Here is a 22754-nt window from a genome sequence, read left to right on the forward strand (position 1 = left end):
ATTCTAAATTATGCTAGTGGCTATGCAGTTTTTCTCTGTGCTGGTCATCAACAATTAGATTTAGATCTGTTTGAGCACTTGAAGAAGTACTATGAAACTGAACTTAAATAAAAGTATTTAGCAATTGTGATGCCAAAAAGCTTTAGCTTGTGAAGTTTTATCAATTTCCAATTCTTAAAAGCAAAGGTTGTAAAGAGGAGGACATTGAAACTGATCCTTGTAGACATGGAACCAATTAAATAATAAAGGCACAAACTATGTAAAACATTTAATTTTTAAATTATATTATTGGACTCCAGAATATTTAAACTTGTGAGATGTAGTCTGATAAATCTCCTATTTTTAATTGGATAAACTTGCAATATACACCAAAAAGGATAAAATTTACAAAAAAAAATTGGCATGATCTCCATAGTCATAAATTGAGACATCTGCAATGACTTTTGTATGATAAAAAAATCTACCAAAGAAAAGTACTCTGAATGGAAGCAAAAACAAGGGCCCTTTTAAGCTATTTGAACTAAATTGGATCCTTATCTTGCACTATAGATAAAAATCAACTAAAAATGGATAAAATACCTAAGTGTAAGACCTGAAGCCATAGAACTCATGGAACATAGGGGAAAAACTCCTCAACATTGGTCTTGGCAATAATTTTTTTGGGATGCCATACAAAAAGCTCAGGCTATAAAAGAAAAAATAAATCACATCACACACCGGGGCCTGTCGTGGGGTTGGGGGAGGGGTAGGGATAGCATTAGGAGATATACCTAATGTAAATGACGAGTTTATGGGTGCAGCATACCAACGTGACACATGTATACATATGTAACAAACCTGCACATTGTGCACATGTACCCTAGAACTTAAAGTATAATAAAAAAAAGAAAAAATAAACCAATGGGACTACATCACACTAAAAAGCTTCTACATGGCAAAGAAAACAATTTAAAAAGATGAAAATGCAGGCTACAGACTGGAAGAAAATTTTTGCAAATCATACATCTGATAATGGCTAATATCCAAAATTTATTTTAAAAACCCACATAATTCAATAGTGGAAAAACAACCCAATTAAAACATGGACAAATGATATGAGCAGACCTTCAAAGAAAACATAAAAATGGACACTAGGTATATGAAAAGGAGCTCAACATCACTAATCATAACGGAAATGCAAATTAAAACCACTATGAGATATCACCTTAGACCAGTAAGGAAGGCTATTATCAAATGGATAAGATCAAAATGTTGGCAATGTGAAGAAAAGGTAACCGCAGTGCACTGTTGGTGGGAATATAGACTGATCTAGCCATTATGGGAAGAAATATGGAGGTTCTTAGAGATACTAAAGATATAACTGCCATATGACTCAGAAATCCTTCTTCTGAATATATACCAAAAGGAGATTATCACCACCTTGTAAAGATTGGCATTCCCATGTTCACTGCAGCATTATTTGCAGTAGTCAAGATATGGAAAGAACCTAAATGCCCATTGATGGAGGAATAAAGAAAATGTGGTATATATACACAATGAAATATTACACAGCCTTAAAAAGGAGATCCTACCATTTGTCAAAACATGGATGAACCAGGAGGACCCTATGGTAAGTGAAATAAGCAACACAGAGAAAAAAATGTCGCATGATCTCAATTATATATTAAATATAAAATAATAAAAGAGCTCAAATACACAGAGATAAAGAAGGAAACAGTGGTTACCATTGGTGGGAGAGGGAGAGAGGAAATGAGGAAGACGTAGGTCAAAAGATGTAAAATAGCAGGTAGGTAGGATGAACAAATCTAAAGATCTAATGTACAACATGAAGACTAAATAAAATTGAATTGTGTTAAGGATTTTTGTTAATTAAGTAGATTTTATCTGTTGTTGTCACACCAAAAAACAAGTTATGTGAGATGATAGATATACTAATCTGCTTCACTCTAGAACTACTATATTTCCTACAATGTATCTATATGTACTCCATAACATTATGTTGTAAACCTCAAATATATACAATAAAATACATTAAAAAACAAAAACAAAAACAAATAGGCCGGGCGTGGTGGCTCACGCCTGTAATCCCAGCACTTTGGGAGGCCAAGGCGGGCGGATTACGAGGCCAGGAGATCGAGACCACAAGTGAAACTCCGTCTCAACTTAAAAAAAAATACAAAAAATTAGCCGGGCGCGTTGGTGGCGCCTGTAGTCCCAGCTGAGACAGGAGAATGGCATGAACCCAGGAGGTGACACTTTCAGTGATCTGAGATCGCGCCACTGCACTCCAGCCTGGGTGACAGAGCGAGACTCTGCCTCAAAAAAAAAAAAAAGAAAGAAAGAAAGTGGGACTAAAATATGTATACATTTTAATATTAAAGGAAAAAGCTGTGATACATAATGATTATACATATGTATGGGGAACATTGTGTTGTTTCAATACATGGAGAGATTGTGTAATCATCAAATCAGAATCATTAGAATTTCATCACCTCAAATATTTATCAGTTTTTTGCGGTGAGGACATGCAAATTATTTTCCTCTAGCTTTTTTGAAATATACAATATACTTCCATTATCTGAGAATATGCTGTATTTAGCAAAAAATATTTTGCGATTACTAGGTACTTCAGCGCATGTAGAGAGGGTATTTTCTCAGTTAAAAGTAATGTATTCTATGAAGACCAGTCAATTGAAGGTTTCAACAATTTCAAATTTATTAGCATAAAGCACAACTTTGAAAACAATTGCAGGCAATTTTATGAAAAAATGGAAAACAATAAAACTGTATTTCAAAAATACATTGTCCACAAGTAGAATAATAATGACCAATATTACTTGTACAACTAAGATGGTGTTTAAATTAAATGAATATATAATACAAATAATCATACTACTTGTTATTTTAATGTGCTGATAATCAATACAAATATTCTTTTGCTTTTATGAATAGAAATAGATATTGCTTTCTTAAAGAAACATTTTATTTCAAAAATATTTCATAACACTTCCATAGGCCCAAACCCCACTTGTTAGTAAATACTTATTTTAAACTTGCATAAGATTATAGTTATTTTAATACTCTTTTTAATCTCAAAATAGACTTGTTTGGCCATTAAAGTATATGAACCCCTTTATTACAGAAAAATAAGCAGACAATCATACTACAGCATGATTTTAGAGTAGGGAAAATACAGGATTCTTTTGCAAAAGAATAAAAAGCTGTCTAATCTACTCCCTGTTGGAGAGCGGGTCATGGAATGTTTATTAGAGGAAGTTGATGACATTTATACCTTAAAGATAGGATAAGTTATCCAACTGAGGAAACAGAGAAGACTGTTTCAGGGAGGGTTAACAGTAAAAAAAAACTGGCTCAGGGGCAAAGTTAGGCCCTGCCCATGAAATAAGCAAGGTCTTTGGAGTTGCATAAAACAATTTGGAATTAAACAAAAGATAAGGGGGAAATCAATACAGTGCTTAAATAAAGTAGTGTCCTGAGAAGGATTTTCTGAAGGGCATTTAGAAGGTTGCTTCTAAAACACACATAAGTTTCTTAATTCTTTTATTCTGACCTGATGGATTTTCTAGTCCAGCCAGTTGTACCCCTGACCTTGTGCTCTCTTTTTCTGGTATGGCTTTCCTGGGCTCAAAAATCCCAAAGTGCTACCCTCTAAAATTATGGATAAGAGGCTCTATTAATATTTATGTCTCCTAGTGGCGGGCCACAGATATGAATTAATTACTGCAGCTGCACAGATGTGGCCTGATTATGCAAGGCCGAACTAAGCTAAACAGCCAGCATGATAAGCCCAAGATTGGCAAGGTAGCAGGAGAATTTTGAGATATATTCAAGCTGAATGCTTTTATCGGTTCTAAGTTGTTAGTTCTTGGAGCAGAGTATTGTTCCCTAACAAAGCCCAACACAGTGTGCAGTACACAACAAGTACTCACTAAATATTTGTTAGATGAATAAAACCAAGAATCTTGAATATGTTTTAGGCCTATCACTATAAAAAATTTTTAAAACACTTTTTTTTGTTATTGTTCTTATTGTAATTGTTCTATTTTGTTTTGACGGGTGATGAAAATAATGCTTCCCTTAGTTGAAATTCTTAGGAAAATGGCTCCATAAATATGTATGTAGGATGCTATTACTCATTATTGACAGTTGTATCAAGTGTGATACAAAACACGATTTTCAGTGACAATGGAATAGTTACAGGCTTGTAGTCTTGGAATAGCCCCTGATCACTACTGTTGCTGATTCTGTCATTATATTTTGTGTCACCTGGTTCCCAGTGGACTGTCAACACTCTTTACATCTTGGAATCTGAAATCAATTTTGTTGAGTTAACAAAGCGACATCATTACATGTATCAACTGGGGGATCTCAGATAAATTCATGTGGGTCTGATTATCCTTAAATAAACCATATAAACAGTAGATTGTTATAACTGACAAGGGATCGTGTTCTGTCTAGTCAGAGAACTTATGTTAGGGAGGCATGCTGTACAAAGTATAAAAATGTTCCAAAGAATAGAATTATTAAATTTCTGTTGTTTTAAGCAACCCAGTGTGTAGTACTCTCTTATAGTAGCCCAAGAAAACCAATACACTGTATAATGGAGCATTATTTAGCCATAAAAAGTGAATTAAGGGCTGATACATGCTACAATACAGACAGACCTTAAGAAAACACAATGTTAAGTACAAGAAACCAGACATACAAGACTATTTATTATGTGGTTCCACTTATATGAGACATCTAAAACAGAAAAATCTATAGAGATAAGCAGATTAGCACATGTCAAGGGCTGGGGTGAAATGTAGAGTGACTACTAAAGTACACAATTTTTTTTGAGGTGATGAAAATGTTCTAAAATTGTCGTCATAGTTGCATAACTCTGTCATTATACCAAAAAACCATTGAACTGTATAATTTTAAAAGTATATGAATTATATCTCAATAAAATATTTTTAAAACGGTATTATTTAACATAATTGTGGTTGTATTAGTGAACAACAAGCTATCATTGAAAGTCAGCTTCATGAAATTTTCTAAGTGATATTTCGAAATACTAGGTTATTCACCCATACATTTTCTTAAATCAAAGGAAATCCCTGCACCTGGAGTAAGAACTACCCAACTACCAGCATGAAAAGAGTGTTCAAAGACTCACTTGGAGTAATAATTATCTAGTAGGAGTCAGGTGGGACTCCTAGAAATTTGTATGTGCTCCTTGGAGACTGTCCGACCCTCTCTGTTGCAATATTCACAACCCTATCCCCATTACCTGATTTGGGACCATCTGTTCTTAAACACTTCTGTGAATCTTTCTTTCATTGTATAACATTAATTGAAATGAAGTTCTTCCTTGAGGACACTGTTTCCCATGTAGTGGATTTTTTTTTTACTTTCAAGCAGTGGATTTTTTTTACTTCCACATACCACAACACAGAAAAAAAGGTTTACTTTTCATTTATTTCTTTTCTTTTAAGACCTACTCTAAGTAGTAGAATTTTTTATCAGTGAAATTTATTTACCTTGCTTATGGAGACTCACTTTGACTAACATTAGACACTTAATTTTTTTTATGTGGATTAGTACACAATTAGACCCTTCTCTCAAAGCGGTGTATTAAAACCAAAATATGTTTTATGTGACCCTAAGTTCTCTTTTCCCCAAGGTGACATAATAACAATATTTCTTAGAAAATTCTTCATGCACAGGGAGACAGCTGATCTTTTATCATGTCTCAAGGACATATCATCATACATGGATGGCATTCTAATAAATGGAAATTAAATGGTGAGATAGATTGTTCTGGTACTGAGAAGGAAGGTCTGGGCTAGTTAATTAGACTTAACAGTCATTTAGACAAAAGATAAAAAGATGATGGAACTTCACTGGAGTGAGGTTACTGGCTTTCCTTCAGCCTACACTCTCAGTTCTGCTAACGACCTATTTGTTTCTCAAACCTAGTCTACCCTGGCCATATGGACCCCAAAGAGAAGCTAGATAACTTATGCCAACTTGAGGCAATAACTGGGAGATTAGAGAGCTAACCAGCAATTGGTACCTTCTTTTCTTTTTCCTTCTTTCTTTATCTTCCTCCCGTCAAATAGTCCAGAAGTTAATACGGCTCATTTTTTTCCTTTGCTCAGTGTGAATGGATTAGTAACGATTGCTTTGAAATAACCTAAAACAATGCCCTACAGATAACATTAGCCGCCATTTCCTGTGCAGAATTCTTCATTAGCTCTGCTCCAACCTTATACCTTGATAACCTCTGCCTCCTTCTACATTTTTCTCTCATGATTATTGCACCAAAATTCCATTTTGTTATCAAATCTAGGACCTTAGTGGGAGTCATGAAGCGTGCTGTCTCCCTTGCCCATTCTCTCTTACATAGCCCATCAAACCCACCCATTAGAACAATTACCTTTTTACTTCCTGAATTTGTCCCCAACCACTTATCTTGTCTATTACCACTGTCTCAGCTTCATGCAGGATCTAATTTTTTTTCAGAACTATTGTAATATTCTTCTAATTGGACTCACTGCTTAGTCTTGCTTTTAACTAATACATCAAATGTCTGTCAAAGTGATCTTAAGTAACATATATCAATCACTATGTTACTCCCTTTGTAAACTCCTTCAGTGAATTTCATATTTTTTAAAAAAAATCTAAGTCTCCTGGAATAACACATAAACCTGAACTTATATGAATAATTCTGTTTCAGAGTTTGCCAAAAGAAAATGAAAAAGTCAAGTAAAACAGTTTAATTAAAAATAATCACCTTTCTTACTTCTTAAAAAATTCAGACCTTATCTCGTCATTTGGTCTCATAGCTTTTGTTTTTTCCTTTTTTAAAATTGCTCTCTCTCCATCTCAGTCTACAGTAGGATCTTGAGGCATAAGAGCTTTTATATTTCCACACATTTAAGTGTTATTATTTCTACCCCATGGAATGCCCTTTCCTTTCATGACGCTGAGGTGAAATTCAAATCATTCTTCAAGTCCCAGATGCATTGTTACCTCTATCATAAGATCTTCCACAATCCTTTTAATCAGAGTTTATCACTGTCTTCTTGATCTACAAGAATAATAGATTAAATTTTATCACAGTACTTTAAATTTTTATCATAATTATATATTTCATGGCTATTGCTACTATAGAAGAGCAAGGTTGGTCTCTATTATCATGTCCTCAAAACCTCACATAGAGCCTGGCCTATATGTGATCTGTAAATATTTGTCAAATGAGTGAATGATTGAATGGATCCATAAATTAATGAGTGAGGTCAGGTAGAATGACAATAAATATTATGTGGCTTGAGCAGCTAATACTAGGGACTCAGGCTTGGTATTTGAAGACCAAGGACCATATCTTTGTTTCTGCAAAAAATTAAGAGCAAAGTGGGATAACAAATCCAGAGTACTGAGATATTAGGCAGAGAGTCAAGTGAGTGACTCAGGGACAATGGGATAGTGGGACATATGGTACAGAAAATAAAGTAAAAATTTAATTACTTGAAACAGAGAGCTAGTTAAGGACAAACTATGGCCAACATGGACTACAACAAAGGAGCTGAGTGGATCTTTGCAGTTACACCAAGACCAGGCTGAATAGCACTGTTTAAAAAAGTGACTTCAGCTTTATCAATTATTAGTGTGTGACTAGAGAACAGGTCAATGAAATCAATACACATTTTTTTAAAACCAAAAAAACCCTGTTCTCTACTTGTTAGCAGCCAATGGGAAGTGTGTTTGTGAAAATAAATAATTTCTATTGAGAAAGAAGAAACTTTGAGTGTTATTTATCTTTTAGCTGATTATAGTGCGTGCATTTTGGTTGATGTGGGTGCATAGAATACACACATTTGGATGTATGATTATCCATGTATATATGTACACATATATACCATTTTATCCAATAAAGGATGTGATTTCAAGTGTTTTAGTCATGTTGCATTGATATGAGTTACCTTAAACATCTGAATTTTAACATTTGAAAATTGAACTGTAAGCTCTACATCCCATGTAATTTTATCACTGAGATCACAATGTTTAAGTTAAATAAAGAAGAGACAGAAAAATTTCTTTTTTGATTGAATCCATTACTTTACGCAAGAGGAAAAAAAATCTTTTTTCTTCAGTTTTATTCAAACAATTCAGTTAAGTACTGAATTAATACAGTTAAGTACTGAATTGTAATCTGATAACTTTAATTTTCAAATTATTTTTTATAAAATAACTCAGAAAGTTTTAGTATACAGAATGGCCGCCTTTAACACCCCATCTTCTTGATTTAATGCTGTGATTACTTTCCCATTTTTACTTTATTTTTTATATGTGATATCTGATGTAGGTGAGATATACATATATATGTTATCACATATATATAACATAATATAACATAAATATAGCATAATTGTAAAATTAATACTTATAAACCCACCACAGAGCATAGAACAATACTATCAAAGATTTTTTTCTAAATATAGTTTTTAAATTTGAGGAGCACAAAGCTCTTCAAAGATATATATGCATAATATTATTGGATTTCTCCATACACTCCAAAGAAGATGTGGCCATGAAATATAAACAAGTGAAATATGAACAGAAGTGTAGTAAGAACCAGACAGTGATTCCTCATGTTTCCTTCCTCCTGCCATGGTGATTATGGAAACATCTGTTTGTTGAGATGAATCCTCTGTGAGTCTAGGACCACAAGTGACTACTATGACCAGATACCCTTTGTTGACCCACTTTATACAGGTAATGAGAATGATAAATAAAATTTTGTTTAAGTCATTAAATTTGAGATTTTTTTCTTACTATAACTTAACCCAGACTATCTTGAACTCATAACAAGTTGATATAATTGAGATTTTTCATCTGCATTATATTGAAAACACTCCAACCCATGTTGCTAAATCTTCTCCAAATGTGTGGTTTTGATAGTTGTTCTATAGATGTGGCATTATTTTAAAAATCTAATAATTGCAAAATACTTAGATGTTTTTACTTTTTAATATTTTATGTTATTTTGCAACATATCATCTTGAACTGAAATGTATCCATATCCATTTCTTTATGAAAAAGAAACAGAAGTTGAGTAGATGTAGGAACCCTGTTAGGACTTTCGATGCAGTTTGCTAATTATTTTAAAAAATGGATGAATTCATAATTCCACTGGCTGTGTTTGAACACGCTCATTTCAACTCATTCTGACACTGATAATTGTAAAAATAACACTGTTGGTGGGACTGTAAACTAGTTCAACCATTGTGGAAGTCAGTGTGGCGATTCCTCAGGGATCTAGAACTAGAAATACCATTTGACCCAGCCATCCCATTACTGAGTATATACCCAAAGGACTATAAATCATGCTGCTATAAAGACACATGCACACGTATGTTTATTGCGGCATTATTCACAATAGCAAAGACTTGGAACCAACCCAAATGTCCAACAATGATAGACTGGATTAAGAAAATGTGGCACATATACACCATGGAATACTATGCAGCCATAAAAAATGATGAGTTCATGTCCTTTGTAGGGACATGGATGAAATTGGAAATCATCATTCTCAGTAAACTATCGCAAGGACAAAAAACCAAGCACCGCATGTTCTCACTCATAGGTGGGAATTGAACAATGAGAACACATGGACACAGGAAGGGGAACATCACACTCTGGGGACTGTTGTGGGGTGGGGGGAGGGGGCAGGGATAGCATTAGGAGATATACCTAATGCTAAATGATGAGTTAATGGGTGCAGTACACCAACATGGCACATGTATACATATGTAACAAACCTAAACATTGTGCACATGTACCCTAAAACTTAAAGTATAATAATAATAAAAATATAAAATAAACTGTAATAATTTGAGAAATGAAAATATCTTGTTTTTATAAGGTGTAAGTGTGAATTACTAGTGATGGCAAACACGTTTTCCATATACATGGTGGTTTACATTTATATTTTAATAAATTTGATAATTCACACACAACACATTTCTTGTGACTTTAAAAGGCTTTTATATATTAAATATCTTAAACATTTTCTGCTGTTAATTTGAAAAATATGTTTTCACTCCAATACTTGCTTTTAATATGAATTATGGTATTATTTTCAATGAACAGAAATTTAAATTTTGTATGTTGTGACTCCTTTTTTTGTTGTTGTTGTTGTTTTTGATGCTTACAAATCTTTCCTCATCTTGATATTCAAAATTTTCTTCCATATTTTTTCATGTCTTGAGGTTTTATTTCCATATTCAACTCTTTGATATATCAAAAATGTATTTAGTTTTAAAGAATAAAACAAATGTATTTTCTCCCAGATAGTTTTTAACTTTACAAAAGCTGAGATACGTGCATATCTGTGTTAGATGTTATAATGTTATATACTATGTATTTATAATACATATGTTATATATTCCCTGGTTATATATGAATATTTGTGTGTGTATACAGTTACTCCTTGAACAACATGGATTTGAACTGCCTAGGTATACTTACACACAGATTTTTTCAATAAATATATTAAAATTTTTAAAATATTTGCAATAATTTGAAACAACTGATAGATGAACCACATAGCCCAGAAACAAAAATAAAAAAATTAAAAAATGTGAGGAATGTCATGAATGCATAAGATGTATTAAATATTAGTCTATTTTATCATTTTTTGCTATAAAATACATACAAATCTATTGCAAAAAGTTAAGTGTTATTAAACACAAACACAGACATTACATGTTGCCATTTGCAGTCAAGTTAAGTGGATGCAATGATGCAGTATTAAATCATAACTGTATAAAATTGACTATAGTACATGCTATACTACCGTAATAATTTCATAGCCACCTCCTATTGCTATTGCGGTGAGCTCATGTTGTGAGTATCCACTTGAAATGCAGTGTGTCTCTAATCATCTCTATGTTAGCAGCTCGTCTCTCCAGTAAATTGTGTATCACAGTAAAAAGTAATCTCTCGCAATTCTTGTGTATTTTTCATCATGTTTGGTACAATACCGCGAACCTTGAATAACACCGTGAGACCCATAGGAAGTGCCACTAGTGATGCTGGAAGTGATCCCAAGAACCAGAGAAAAGTCATGACATTACAAGAAAAAGCTGAATTGTCTGATATGTGACATAGATTGAGGTCTGCAGCTGTGGTTGCCTACCATTTCAGAAGGAAAATGCATCTTGTAAACAGACAAGGTAAACTTATGGTATCAAAAAATATAGTACAGTACTGTAAATCTATTTTCTCTTTTTTTAATTAATTTTCCTAATGATGTTTTCTTTTCTCTAACCTAGTTTGTTGTAAGGATATGGTTTATAATACATATATCATACAGATACACGATTGACTGTTCATGTTATTGGTAAGGCTTCCAGTTAACAGTTGGCTATTAGTAGTTAGGTTTTGGGGAAATCAAAAGTTATATGCAAATTTGACTGCATGACGGCTTGGCACTCTTACCACTGTGTTGTTCAAGGGTCATCTATACATATATGCATATATATATACATATATACATATCTTATTTAGTGTATAATATTGTCTCAAAATTATTTAGTATATAATATTGTTTAAATTTTTCTGATTAATTCCTGTTTATCCTTTAAGCATGTTTCAAACTATCTCTTATGCTTTATTGCAATGCATAGTACTTCCAGAACATATTAAATAGCAGTAATATCAAACATCATCTTTCAGTTCCTGATTTTAGGAAAAATTTATTCACTTTTTAGACCAATATTTTTGAAGGCCAGGCAATGTTTTGAGGCCCCATGTCTTAGGATTTGGTAGATGTACCAGGCAATGTTTTTAGACCTGGGAGTACATTGGTGAAAAAGACAGACCAGCTTTCTCTTTTGTGGAGCTTAGTTTCTAGTTGTGGGGAGACAGTCACATAGTAGACAAAGAAAAAGACAAGATGATTGTAGATAGTAATATGTGGTGTGAAGAAATAAAGTTAGAACAGTGAAGTGCAGAGTGATTGAGGAGTGGTACTGTGGTTTCATGGTAAGGAAGGGCCTCCTTGAAGAGGTACCTCCTTAGGTGTAGGGATGAGACATAAAGCAGACAAAGATTTTGGCCAGTAAAGATAAGGAAGAAGAGGAAGGAATGAATAGTAAATTCAGAAGTGCTGAGGTTCATAGTGTGAGAAGAGCAAGAGAATGATTACTGTGTTTGTAATTCAGCAAATAAGGAAAGGAGGGAAGGGAGAAAAGGGGAGAGAGGGTGAAAAGTTTGGTTGGAGTAGGCTTATGTAAGCTTGGCGGGCCAAGAAAAAGACTTTGGATTTTGTTTAGAGTGCAAGTCAAGTTATTTGAAGTGGTTTACATTTTTAGAATCATTCTGGCTATTGTGTAAGGAATGGATTTAGGAGGGTAAAACGGAAGCAGGAAGCCATCTAGGAGTCTGTTGGAACGTGTAGGTGAGAGATGGTGATACTTCAGACAAGCAAGGTAGCACCAAGTAAGGAAAAAGTGGATCAATTTTGCATATATTTTGAAGGAAAAGTTGTCATGACTTGCTGATTGTTTTGCAATTGTGACAAAGAAAAAAAAGAATGTAGGATTATTGCCATGGGTTGACTCCTGGGTAGATAAAGTAAAATGAGGGAGACTTAGAGAAGAATACATCTGGTGCAGCAGTATGCAGCAGTGAAGAGTTTCAGCTCTTGTGAAGTTAGAACATCTATTTGATATTCCAATGTAGTATAGAGTAGACACTTGTGTATAGAAATCTGGACTTCAGGGGAGAATTTAGGATTGGAAATAGAAATACTTTTACTGTCTCTTATGGAGCACCATTAAGAATGAAGCTAGTTAATGGCTAAGTTATCTTTTATGAAGAGATACTAATAAATAAAATATAAACATTTACAACCATTAGGTTATTGACCATGTACTTTTGTTTTTGTTTTTGTTTTAGTACACTGCCAAACAGAACTATTTCTAGATTTCAGGATAGAGTTTTCTTGAGCAAATAGTTATATTGGTTTAATCACACGTACAAAATGGATGGCATGTACAAGCACAAAGCCACGTGTCAAATAACAAATATGAGAGAATTAACGAAGTTAATAAAAACAGGTAAAAGGTCTAAATTTCTAGTTCTTAAATAAAATGTAGTATTGTTTGAATTAGTAAAATACGTTTTGATCTTCACTAACAGTAATATTTTGATACAAAATTTGAGGACAAGATTCTTTAGTACTTAAAAATAGTGTTTCTAACTGGTTATTCCTTTTTAACATTTTGTAAAAAAAAAAAGACCTTATTGTTCTCTCTCATATTAAATAATTTTGGTAAAAAAATATTTGTAATGATTCCAAATTCGCCCCACAATTATTAAAAAATACAGTAATTAATCTGTTAAAATGTTATTCTGCTTTTATTATTAAATGTGGAATATTTCAAACACATAAACTTACAGACAGTATATGATAGATCCTTAGGTACCTACTACTTGAGTTGAAAAATTTTTTAAATCTGCTCTTATATGTCTCAGATCTTTTTCACTCTAAGAAATAATAATTGATAGGTATAATTTGTTTATGTATGATGCATGATGGGTACAGTTTTTACGAACATGGATGTCTAATTCTCCCAATATAATGTGTGTGTGCCACATGCCAAGTTCTGCATATGTATAAATCTGCTTCAGTAACTCTTTGCTTCTTCCAATTCATCAATTTGTCTATTCCTGTAATAGTATCACACTCTTTATTGTTATAGCTTTATATTAATTCTAAGACAAGTGTTCATTCATCCTTTAACTTCTTCAAAATAATATTGTCTGTTCTTGGACTTAATACTTGTATATGGATTTTATCATCAACTTATTAAGCTCCATGATGAACTGTGTTATATTTTTATTGAAATTGAGTTTTTAAAAGAATAACTTTGGGAAAATTGCTTTTTTGTTTAAAACATTTCACATTCACTAATATATCCCTCCATTTATTATTTTGTTGTTGTTTGTTTGTTTGTTTTTGTTTTGTTTTGTTTTTGAGATGAGGTCTCGTTCTTTTGCCCAGGCTGAAGTGCAATGGTGCGATCTCGGCTCACTGCAACCTCCGCCTCACGGGTTCAAGCAATTCTCCTGCCTCAGCCTTCCAAGTAGCTGGGATTACAGGCGCCTGCCACCACACCTGGCTAATTTTTGTATTTTTAGTAGAGACAAGGTTTTGCCATGTTGGCCAGGCTGGTCTCGAACTCCTGACCTCAGGTGATCCACTCATCTCAGCCTCTGCAAGTGCTGAGATTATAGGCATGAGCCACCACGCCTGGCCTTTGTTGCTGTTTTTAAGGATCTTTGACATTTTCTGTTGGATTTTCTTAGGCATATTCTGTTGTTATTGTGATAGTCACCTTATTATTTTATTATATTTATCACATTTTAACTGTTCTAGTCAGGTGTGTAAAATTCTATTGATGTGTATACTGACCTTCAATCCAGCAATATTACTGAACTCTCTTAGTTTAATAGTTCATCTCTAAAGTCACTTGGATTTTCTATGCTGCAAACATATGACCTCTGAATAATAAAAAAATTTTCTTCCAGGCCTTATTTGACATATTTTATACTCTTACTTTAGTGAATTGGCCACAACTCATATAGGGCAATTTCAAAAATTGCAACGGTTGGAATGAGATTATTAAAATACTAGGGGGGTGGGTAGTAAGAGAGGATAAAAGAGTTGAGGACAAAGTTTTATAGGATTTTTTATATTTAGGGAGTTCAAAAGTGAGCCAGAGAAGAAGGCCAGAAATGATCAGAGCAAAAAATAAAACTGGATATTACAATAACACAGCACTGGAAGGAAGCCTTTCAAGAAGAAAGCTGCTATAAGCAGTATCGAAAGTTGCAAAGAGGCAATCATTTTTGAGCAAAATCTGCTGGATTTTTCTTGCTGAAGTCCTTGATGATCACTGAGAATCCAATTTAGAAGAAGAGTGATAGCAAAAGTCAGCTTCTAATACATAAATTACTAAAAAAAAATAGTGACGAGTTCAAGTTGAGAATAAAACTATTCTTTCAAATTGTTTTGGGGTAAATAAGGAAATGCAATGGGATAGTCACTTAAGGGGTTAAATATTTGAAGAGAAATTGTATTTTAAAACTAGAGATCAGAATTTACTATAAGCAGAAAGGAAGTAGCCATTGGGGATGGAATGACTGAAGAGCAAGATCAATTTCCATAAGAAGATGATGACATAAAAACATAAGATAAGGTAGGTGTTAAGCCTGACAATGAGAAGAAGAAACTTCTCTCCAGAGAACCAGTGTGAAGGAAGAAATAGAGAATGATGGTAAAGAGATATGAAGAGGAATGGAGAATACACCTTTGAAAGGTTCAAAGAAGATTGCTGGGGTTAATGTGAGTAACTGAAAGTGTTGTATCAAGATCGTCCCTCCAATCTGGTTCTCATATTCTCATATTTGAGAGAGGCTACAATACAGGACAAGGCACTAAAGCTCAGTTCCACTAGTATCTCTCTAGGACCTTGCGAGCACAAGATGGCACTGCTGAGTTCAGCAGCAAAGACCTAGCAGGTTTAGAACAAGATAGACAAAACCAAATGGTAAAATATATTAAGGTGGTGAAGAACACACATTGGAAAGTGTATTTTCCATTTAAAAAATTCAAGTTCACAATCTTAAAATATCTAACTAAAGAAAAAAGCACAACAACAACAACAACAAAATGGCACTACTACCAACAAAATCTTTGGCCTGGATGTAATCTGTGAGCCACCAATTTTCAGCCACACTTCTGGAAGGAATGATGACTGTGGGGTCAGCCTGGGAGAAAGCAGCAGCATTCACAGCTTTGCTTCATGTACCTGTAGCTTTGTGTAGAATTCCCTCCCCCTATCATCTCTGGTTTTCAACAACCAAAGATTGGACAAAGAGAAGCCAGCATGACAGACTGAATCAAGACTTGTGAATTGAACAATGAGAACACATGGACACAGGAAGGGGAACATCACACTTCGGGGACTGTTGTGGGGTGGGGGGAGGGGGGAGGGTTAGCATTGGGAGATATACCTAATGCTAGATGACGAGTTGGTGGGTGCAGCGCACCAGCATGGCACATGTATACATATGTAACTTACCTGCACGTTGTGCACATGTACCATAGAGCCTAAAGTGTAATAATGATAATAATAATAAAAAGAAAAAAAAAAAAAAAAGACTTGTTTTAGTATTCTCAGGGCCAGGATATGTTTGGGGAGGATGAGGCTTGTCAGAAGGTTGCAATGATTAAAACAAGAGTTCTTCCAAGGAGGTATCCAAAGGCCAAAGAGAAACCAGTATCAGGTCATCTGCATAAAGGAGTTAGGCAGAACAGAATAATGCTTAGGCAGCAATGGTTGGAAATCAAGGGAGGGAGATTAGAGAAACAAGAGTACAGAGCTCAGGAAGGGAGGTCTTTTTGAGAAATTTGGCCATTGCTGGAACCTAGTAAGGCATGTTAGAGGACATCTATCCACTTTTTGTATCTTTAAAGTGGAATTTTTAGGGGAAGATAACACTTTCTCCAACATATCAGATCAAGGCCATTCCCATCTTTCTTTCAGTGTGCCCTAGAGGCTTGAGAGCAGGTATCTCTGCTGAAAGTTGAAGCAGAAAAGAAGGAAAATGCTGGACACCAGGTGGCACTATGGTGTACCTCCTGTAGGATTTCCAGGTGTAGTAAAGAAATTTGAAAAGGCCGTAGACCACATGAAGCCTTTAGGAACGGATGGAGAGCAGAGGTATTATCTTTCCTGCTTAACTCCAGGAAGCTGTACCCTAGGGAAGAAGCATGGTTACATTTCAACAGGGATTAGAAAATTCAAGTTGAGTAGGAGGTCTTGAAAGATGGGTTTATGACAGGGGAGGAAATTGTAAAATATGCAAAATTTAATTGCGGAAAGTTGTTGAACTAATCTTGCCTAAGGGGCAAGTGGAGTATTAGAAACGCCTTGCTTTGAAAATCTAGCTTGTTGGCTAATTCACAACTTGAAAGGCGAGACATTTTGTTTTGTTTCAGTTTTTAGACTATATTAAGGATAGGAAGATAATTATACCTATTTTATGAATCACTGCTAAATAATGTTAAATGAAACAATGTACATAAAGTGGTTGAAACATTGCAGGTATTCAATAATTAATGCATATTTATAGTATTATTGCTGAATGCCATTATTGCCATTTAAAAAACATGATGCTTATGGTTAAATTAAAAAAAAAAATGTCCAGGACTATACCATTAGTGCTGCACTGGTTAATTTGTCATACAGCCACTGTTTGTTTTGGTTTGTTCTTATTTTGAAACTAATTCTTACTGAAATTTGGATTGAATTCTTGGCATCATAAATTACACAATGTGTCTCAGGCTCTAAAGAGGCCTTAACAGGGTGCAGGGCTCATCATGTCTAGTTGTTACAATACAGCAAAATAAATATTATGGTAAGACATTAGGCCAGAGATAGTAATGCTCACCAAACACCGTGTTTGTTACCCTTCATTTCTCAGCAAACTTAATGAGTTAGGAACATATCAACAGTTCTGGCAACTGTTCTATGGTCATAACTGATTTCTGGGTCAAAGCATAGAAGTGCAGTTTGCAAAACTCTAATCAACCATGCATTTAACACCATGAGAATTATTGGTAAACTCGATGAAAATAGTTTTAGGAATAGAAAGGAATTGGAGAAATTGCAGACATACAGACAATTCTTTGAAGGAGTATTTTATTGTGAAGGGGATCAGAGAAACGAACAGTAGCAATTTTGGAAAGAGAGATCAAAAGATTATTATTTTTTAACTACAAGGGAAGTATCATGTTATATTCTGGTAGAAATTATTCAGTAGAGAAGGTCAAATAAAGAAAACTAGTAGATAAAAGCAAATAATTTCCAGATCCATGTTCTTGAGCAGGCAGGAGAGGTGGGTTCAGGAGTTCAGCAGAGGGATTGGCCTACAGAGCACTGACAGTTCAACTATAGGAGGAAGGAAGGAAGAGTGGATGGGTACAGATTCTAGTTAGAGAGGATGCTCTTCATTTAATGGGTATTCACACCAATGTACTTTTTAGTAATGAGCTTTAGTAGTATTTTTAAAATATACTTTGATTTACACAAAACAAAAGACGAATTTTAGATATAAAATGAGCTACCTATTAAGAGTAAGGAATTTTAAATGTAATAAAATTTTAGAGCTAAATATTATTGTCTTCCCTTGAAAAGGGAAAAAATTAATTGGGATTGTTAATAATAAGTTATTCCACAAGTAGCCATACTCTCTGGAAAAGTTTTTCCAGCTCAGTGTTTGCTGTATAGATCAGGGTTTGGCAAACTACAACCTTTGGGTCAAACAGGACTGACGTGTTTATAGAAATAAGGATATATTGTAACACAGCCATGTTCATTCATTTACTATTGTCACTAGCTGTTTTCATGCTACAAAGGCAAAGTTGGGTGTGACACAGACCTATTTTCTGCAAAGCCAAAAATATTAAGTTTCTAGTTGTTTACAAAAAAAATTGTAGACCCCTGATTAAAAATGATTGGCTCAGTTGAGGCTGGCCTCTGAAATTTAGATTAAAATAATACACTAGCATAAATATCAAAATAACCGCCAAGAGTTAAAGAAAGAATGTGCCAATCAGAAGAAGAGAGTTTGGTTATCAATGGTATCTTGAGAAAGTTTCACTGCAGTAAATACTACTCATTCAAAGCCCCGTGTCTCAGTCTGTTCCTGCTGCTGTAACAAAATACCTTAAACTGAGTAATTTATAATAATAGGCATTTATTTCTTATCATTCTAGAGGCTGAGAAGTCCAAGATCAAGAAACCATCAGATGTGATGGCTGGTGAAAGCTTTCTTATTCAAACATGGCACCTCTTGCTGTGTCCTGACAAGGCAGAAGGGACAAACACTGTGTCTGCATGTGGTAGAAGAGTTGAAGGAGCAAACTTGCTCCCTCAAGTGTTTTTATTAAGACATATTCCATCCATGAGGATGGAGCCCTTGTGGCCTAATCACCTAATTAAGACGCCCCACCTCTTAATACTGTTGCATTGGGAATTAAATTTCAACATGTGTATTAGTCTGTTCTCACACTGCTAATGAAGACATACCCAAGACTGGGTAGTTTATAAAGGAAAAAGGTTTAATGGACTCACAGTTCCACATGGCTGGGGAGGCCTCACAATCATGGTTGAAGACAAAGGAAGAGCAAAGAGAGGTCTTACATGGTGGCAGGCAAGAGAGCTTGTGCAGGGGAAGTCACATTTATAAAACCATCAGATCTCATGAGACTTATTCACTATCCATAAGAACAGTATGGAGGAAACTACCCCCATGATTCAATTATCTGCACCTGGCCCCACCCTTAACATGTGGGGACTGTTACAGCTCAGTGAGATTTGGGTGGGGACACAGCCAAACCATATCAACATGAATTTTGGAGGAACACAAACATTTCAAACCATCGCACCCCATTCAGAAAGGAAAGCCTTTCTTGCTGACTTGACCAGGCCAGGCCCAATGATATAAATACATCACTCTGAGATAGATTCAAATACTGTTGAATTTTGATTTGTCTAGTGTCCCTTCTTGTTGCTTCTTGATGCTTTAACTTTCTCTGAGCTTCATAAGTCTCTCTGCTTAAGGTAAGAATAAATATGCTGAAGTTTGATTATTTGGCACATTATCCTTTCCACAGTTTTCTTTATTTTTAAAAATTTCAATAGAATTAATACTTTTAGAGAAGTTTTAGACTCATAGCAAAAAGTACAGAGAGTTCCCATAGACCTTCTGCACCTACAGATGCAGAACTTCCTCCATTATCAATATCCTACACCAGAGTGGTCATTTTGTTACAATAGATAAAACTACCATGACACATCATTATCACCCAAAGTCTATAGCTTACATTGTGGTTTACTTTTGGTTTACATTCTACAGGTTTTCCCAAATATATATGGACATGTATCTATCATTTTAGTATCATACAGAATAGTTCACTGCCCTAAAAAATCCTCTGTACTCTGCCTATTCATCCCTCTCTCACCCATCTCCTGATAACCACTGATTTTTTTTACTGCCATCATAGTTTTACCCTTTCCAGAATGTCATATCTTTAGTACAAAATAGTATGTAGACTTTTCAGTTTGGCTTCCTTTGCTTGGCAATATCCATTTAAAATTCTTCAATGTATTTTCATTGCTGGATGGTTTATTTTATTTTATAGCTGAATAATATTCCATTCTCTGGATGTACCACCGTTTATTTTTCCATTAATCTACTAAAGGATATCTTGGTTGTGTCCAAGCTTGGGCAATTATGAAAAAAGCTGCTGTAAATGCTCATGTACAGATTTTGAGGTGGATATAAGTTTTCAATTCCTTTGGATAAATATTGTAGAGTGCAATTGCTGTGTCATGTAAGAGTATGTTTAGCTCTTTAAGAAGCGGTCAAAGTGTCTTCCAAAATGACTATACCATTTTTCATCTCCACCAGCAATGAATGAAAGTTCCTGCTGCTCCCCAATCTTGTCAGCACTTGGTGGTAACTGTTTTGGACTTTTGCCGCTCTAATATGTGTGTAGTGATATCCCATTGTTTCAATCTTTAATTCCCTAATGACACACAATGTTGAATATCTTTTTTATGTGTTTATTTACCATTGTCATGTGCTATTTGTCAGGTGTCTGTTCTGGTCTTCTGTTTTTAATCAGGTTGTTTATTTTCATTTTATTTTTAAAATTAAATTAAATTAAATTTTTGTAGAAATTGAGTCTCACTATATTGCCCAGGCTGATCTCGAACTGCTGGCCTTGAGAAATCCTTCTGTCTCAGCCTCCCAAAGTACTGGGATTACAGAATTGAGCCACCCTACCTTGCCTCATTTTTAAATGTGCTAATTAATAGTTTATTAATATGGTAATTGTAGAATCATTTGAAAATACAGAAAATATTATAAAGAATAAAATTAGTATTGCCCATGATTCTATCACACAGATAAACATTGCAATATTTTTGTGTTTTTCTTCCAGCTTTTGCCTTTCTAAGCTGGCTCCATATCTATTGCTGTGTTTTAAGAGTTCCTTGTATATTTTAGAAATTTTTTTTTTCGAGATGGAGTCTTCCTCTGTCACTCAGGCTACAGGTGGTGCAATCTTGGTGCAATCTTGGATTTTTTTTTTCATGTGACTGTCCAGTTATCCCAGCATGATTTATTGTAAAGGCTATCTTTTCTCCATTGTATTGCCTTTTCATCTTTGTCAAAGATGATTTTATTGTATTTGTGTGAGTCTATTTCTGAGCTTTCTATTCTGCTCTATTGACTATTTTTTTGTCAATACCACAGTGTTTGGAGTACGATACCTTTATTAAGTCTTAAAATTGATAGTGTCAGTCTTCCAACATTGTTTTTCTCCTTCCATATTAAATTGGTTATTCTTGGTCTTTTGCCTCTCCATGTAAACTTTAAAATCAGTTCATCAATATCCACAAAATAATTTGCCTAGATTTTGATTGGGGTTGCATTGAATCTATAGATCAGTTTGAGAAGAGCCTACATTTTGACAATATTGAGTCTTCCTATCCATGAATATGGAATATTCTCCTCATTTATTTAGTTCTTCTCTGATTTTTTAATCAAGATTTTGCAGCTTTCTATATTCAGACCTTATACATATTTTGTTACGATGTATACCTAAGTATTTCATTTTGGGGGATGGTAATGTACATGGTAATGTGTTTTTAATTTCAAGTTTCACTTGTTGATTCTTGGTAAATAAGAAAGAGATTGACTTTTTTATATTAACCTTATATCTCTCAAACCTGCCACAATTGCTTATCAGTTTCAGTTTTTGTTTTTTGCCTTTCAGATTTTCTACGCAGATAATCTTGTCATCAGCAAACAAAAACAGTTTTAGTTCTCCCTTCTTAACCTATATAGTTTTAATATTTGTTTCTTGTCTTATTGCATTAGATAGGACTTCCAATACGATGTTAAAAGGAGTAGTGGGAGGGGACATCCTTGCTTTGTTCCTTAAGCTTCCAATTTCTCACCATTAAGTATGATGTTAGCTGTAGGTTTTTAGTAGGTGTTCTCTATCAAGCTGAGGACAGTTTCATCTATTCCTAGTTTCTGTGAGATTTTATCATGAATAGGTGTTGGATTTTGTCAAATACTTTTTCTATGTCTATTTATATGATAATATGATATTCCTTCTTTAACCTGTTGATGTAATGTATTATATCAATTAATTTTCAAATGTTGAATCAGCCTTGCATATCTGGGATAAATCCAACTTGGTCAGGTTGTATAATTCTTTTTATATATTGTTAGATTCAATTTACTAATACTTTGTTAAGAATTTTTACATCTATATTCATGAGAGATATTGATCTGTTACCTTTATTTCTTGTAATGTTTTTGTTTTTGTATTAGGGTAATGCTGGTCTCACATGGCGAGTTAGGAAGTATTCTCTCCACTTCCATCTTCTGAAATGCATTGTAGAGAATTGGTATAATTTATTCATTAAATGTTTGGCAGAATTCATCAATGTACCTATCTGTGCCTGGTGTTTTATGTTTTGGAAGGTTATTAACTATTGATTCAATTACTTTACTATACATAAGCCTATTCAGATTGTCTGTTTCCTCTTATATGAGTTTGACACATTGTGTCTTTAAAGGAATTGGTCCAT

At 34.2% G+C, this 22754-nt stretch overlaps 1 long non-coding RNA gene across 4 annotated transcripts in view; it reads left to right on the forward strand.

Moving 5' to 3' along the window:
* The window catches only part of LOC129042197 (uncharacterized), a 178724-nt gene that overhangs the window by 151849 nt on the left and 4121 nt on the right, over positions 1–22754 (forward strand). The window contains exons 7-9 of one of the 4 annotated variants that reach the window (XR_010127237.1): positions 11085–11243; positions 12970–13130; positions 18860–22612. This is a non-coding gene — a long non-coding RNA (uncharacterized LOC129042197). Of the gene's footprint in view, positions 1–1453; positions 4986–11084; positions 11244–12969; positions 13131–18859; positions 22613–22754 lie in introns of those variants that run through there. The other 3 variants (XR_010127236.1, XR_010127239.1, XR_010127240.1) reach the window with 3 other exon arrangements.

Source organism: Pongo pygmaeus, chromosome 7 (assembly GCF_028885625.2).
Source record: "Pongo pygmaeus isolate AG05252 chromosome 7, NHGRI_mPonPyg2-v2.0_pri, whole genome shotgun sequence".
NCBI lineage: Eukaryota > Metazoa > Chordata > Mammalia > Primates > Hominidae > Pongo > Pongo pygmaeus.